Source organism: Prionailurus bengalensis, chromosome E2 (genome assembly GCF_016509475.1).
Source record: "Prionailurus bengalensis isolate Pbe53 chromosome E2, Fcat_Pben_1.1_paternal_pri, whole genome shotgun sequence".
In the NCBI taxonomy this organism is placed as follows: Eukaryota; Metazoa; Chordata; class Mammalia; order Carnivora; family Felidae; genus Prionailurus; species Prionailurus bengalensis.
Window position 1 is genome coordinate 39,520,266 of NC_057352.1, and position 3,966 is coordinate 39,524,231.

The 3,966-nt window shown below is 36.9% G+C and overlaps 1 non-coding gene across 1 annotated transcript; it reads right to left on the minus strand.

Annotated features, from left to right (window-relative positions):
• Positions 1-1,311: 1,311 nt before the first annotated feature.
• Positions 1,312-1,418, minus strand: LOC122495320. The gene has a single exon (XR_006300394.1). It is a non-coding gene; the product is annotated as a U6 spliceosomal RNA (small nuclear RNA).
• Between the last annotated feature and the right edge of the window lie 2,548 nt (positions 1,419-3,966).

A 3,966-nucleotide genomic window follows, 5' to 3' on the forward strand; every position in this document is an offset into this window, starting at 1 on the left:
TCTTTACACAGAGGTGTGAGGAGTTCCTTTGAAGAAGGAAATATTGTTATGCAAATTGTTTCATAATCCACAGGGAGTAGTGCGGGTGGAGGGCAGTTCTCCAGAGGACAAGTAAGAAGAGCTGGAATCTTGGAAGCCTTTAGCATAGAAAAAAAGCTTCAAACAATCTGGACTACAGAAAAAAAAAAATCCCTGAAATTAAACATGGGAGCCTTTAAGTCTTCTCAGTTCTCATGCCCCACATAAGAAAGCCTCATTGTTATCATGAGATCACTAGGTAAGCAGACAATTTACAGTTTCATCCAGGAGTCCTTCAGACTTGTTGTTCCTTCCTTATGACTTCTTAGACAGCCATATTTGTTTTATAATTCTTCAAAAGCCTTATAATACATTAGTTTTCTGTGTGTGTGTTTCCTTTCTAGACTGAACTCTCAAAGTGGAACTGTTTGGTAATCATCTGCTTTCTGTGCATATAACACTGGGAGTAAAACATTCTAAGGGCTGAATAAATCTTTGCCGAATAAGTAGAAAAATAAATGAATGAATTTTCCTTCTCTTAGTGTTTGTTTCTGTTTATCATCAAAAATTTAAAGAAAAGACCAGATAATTTCTAAATATACCACCAACTTTAAATTTGGTGTTCCAATATTCTCTAAGTAATTTTTAAAATATACTTTCAAAGGCTAAAATTACTTTACTGTGATAAAAAAAATGACATTGAAAGCCCTCTGTTTCCACTTTACATTTACTGTATTAACATTTAAAACCCTGGTAGTTATACATGAACATTAGAGAGCCTATTTTTAAAGAAGTATTTATGATTGAATAGGAAATGCTAGGAGGCAGAAATTCCAAATAACTCTACGACATTACTGCACTTAAAAAAATTGCCATTAATTTTGAACAATGGGTTGTTTTATGTGCGTGACACCCTATCTTCAAATGCCAAGAATTATAAATAGCATTTCTATAATAATACAGAGATTATAGAACAGTTTTCTCTTACACTATTTCATTGATTTTCAAATAATTTTTAGGAGAAAGAAATGTTCCCTCATGAAATTATGTTATTGTTCTTGAGTCTGTTCTGTGATTCCAACAATAAAACAGAGTCAAAATGGTGTTATTATGGACAGAAAAAGACAGGAGATCCTGAAGTCCCAATCACTTGGCCTTGCTCCTACCCCCTTCAGTGAATTCTGAGATGCTTCCAGTAAACCCTAGCACTCTGTGGAACCCAGTTTAAATGGCATTAACTATGTAACAAGCCTTTATTTATTTATTTATTTATTTATTTATTTATTTATTTATTAAAATCTGGAACGCTTCACGAATTTGAGTGTCATCCTTGGGCAGGGGCCATGCTAATCTTCTCTGTATCGTTCCAATTTTAGTATATGTGCTGCCGAATTGAGCAATGTAACAAGCCTTTAAAGATCTGATGCATTGAATATAATACTAAGAGAGATTAAACAAATTTCTCAAGGTCAGAGGATATGTATATAATGGACATAGGATAAACCCACATATTCAGACACTAACTTTCATATCATTCCTAGTTCACCAAAGTTGGATATGAATATTTTTAGAGTCTACTGACCCATCCACTAGAAAGTCACTCATCTCTACAGTAAATCTGTGAAATCACTTTCTCCTCTTCCTTCCATATTTGCTACCCTAGAGAGCTGTGTTACTTTCATTGAGCAAGTCTTTTCGTCCTTCATTTCCATTCTAAATAAGTTATCTCTGCAAGAAAGCATTTGCCTAATTCTCCTTTATATCATGTCTCTCTCTAAGGAAAAAGACACAGAAGGTGACAACAAAACATTCATTAGTCATATTTTCTCTGCCAGTTTGAGAACTGGTTAAAAATCTCTACTCAAATGAAGCTCCCCTAACTAATTCTTTGGGGCCGTTTGCACACAGATGCCATGGGTTCTTAGGCTTACAGGTTCCATGCTGCATGCAGGCAAGCTAGGTCTGTAGTTTCTCTTCTCTCTCATGGATAATTTTCTTCCCTAAAATTAACTATAAAGTAGCCTTGACTTATCAGGGGAAGCTGGTTTTCTTTAGAGAAGACTGAGTAGACAAAGAGCAAAGAAGACAAAGTAAAGAATACCTTTTTGCTTCATATGCAACTAATATCCTCTATTACATATTTTCCAATAATAACTTATACATTGATACTTTACAATCTTTGACACTTATAAATCTCCACATGGCATCTGCCATCTGCCTTCCATTGATGACAATTTGAATGAGAAAGGGTAGTTTAGACTCCTATTCAAGGTATCATCCTTATGATGACTTCACAAATAAAATCAAACAATTGTTGAAATATGTGCAGAAGTACCCTAACGTGAGCATTCTACCAAGAATTAATTTGCATTTTTCTTTACTGTTTTTAGCAAGACAGATTATCACCAGTATCAAGTCAAAGGCAGGGACAGAATACGACCTTTAAAAATATCTTTCTTGTTCTTTCAAGAAATATGTAAATGGTCTTTTATTGTAGTTGTGTAACTATAATGTTAGCAAGCCTAATATTCCCAGAATATATGTAAAACTGGTTGAAAGAAATATCCCCTTTTCTGCAAAGAATACATTGAATAATAGCTTCATTTGTCTCACAAAGAGAAAACAAACCCAGGTGTTAGGAAAGAATTATTTGATGGGTATAGCAGGCAGTTTGTGGGTCCATATACTGTAGTCACATTCTCATTTCAGGTCATGCAACCCACTTATAACTACCAGCACCTGCAATTCCTTTCCTGAGTGGCTCTGGGAGCCTGTTCTACCATATGCATGGGAGAATGAATCATTACCCAGGAAAAGCCTTAACCTGTGGCTGACCAGAATTGGTAGACACATGGCTCCTTTGGTTCTTAAATTAGAAAACTCTGAAGCAAGACAATACTCTTTATGAGAGTTCTGTAATAGAACTAAACTTTAGTTATCTAGAGAGTGGCATGCTTGGTAACACATCAGGTTTTAGCTTCCTCCATTTTCTCTTTCATTTTCCTACACTCCTATCAACGTTTCTTGGAATTACTTTTAAATATGCTAATTGCATTCAGGTCCTTTTTTGTTGTTGTTGTAGGGTCTCTTTCTGAGGCAATCTAAACTAAAACAGAGGTTAAAATGCTTCATAATCTTTTTTTTAAATTTTTTTTCAACATTTATTTATTTTTTGGGACAGAGAGAGACAGAGCATGAACGGGGGAGGGGCAGAGAGAGAGAGAGACACAGAATCGGAAACAGGCTCCAGGCTCTGAGCCATCAGCCCAGAGCCCGACGCGGGGCTCGAACTCACAGACTGCGAGCGAGATCGTGACCTGGCTGAAGTCGGACGCTTAACCGACTGCTCCACCCAGGCGCCCTGAATGCTTCATAATCATTTTTAAAGCTTGTGGGTTCTTAATCACCAGGGAAAAACAGGGAGCACTGGTAATTCTAGGTTGTATGAAGGAGGAGTCCTTGTTACTGAGGTCCAGAATGGACCCTCAGAAATGGCTTTGTATTAATACCCTGACAGAGCAGTGGCTGGTAAGTAATGATGTCCATACATATATACGACCCAGACATGTCAGGGAATGAAGTCCTATTGATTGGACTTAGAATGGGGAAATCAAATTGCTTGGAAAACAAGTGTGAACATTCTTTGCAGGACACTGGCAAGAAAGGTTCCAGAGGCTAAAGCAGGGGGTTCAACCCACTGCTATGAACTGGAACTTAAACTTTTAAAACACTGTTAGTCTAATGAGACAGCCCAGACCACATTGGCTTAAGTCAGATTGTAAGAGGGTAGGAAGCCCACCTAGTGGAGAGGCTTCTACCTGGGAAGACACTAATCTAACATTTTTTAATGTCATGGAATTGAAAGATTTTTCCTAGCTTTTGCTTTTAACACTAGACTTGACAAACATCACATGTAAGCTCATATTCATCACACCAAGAGGACATGGT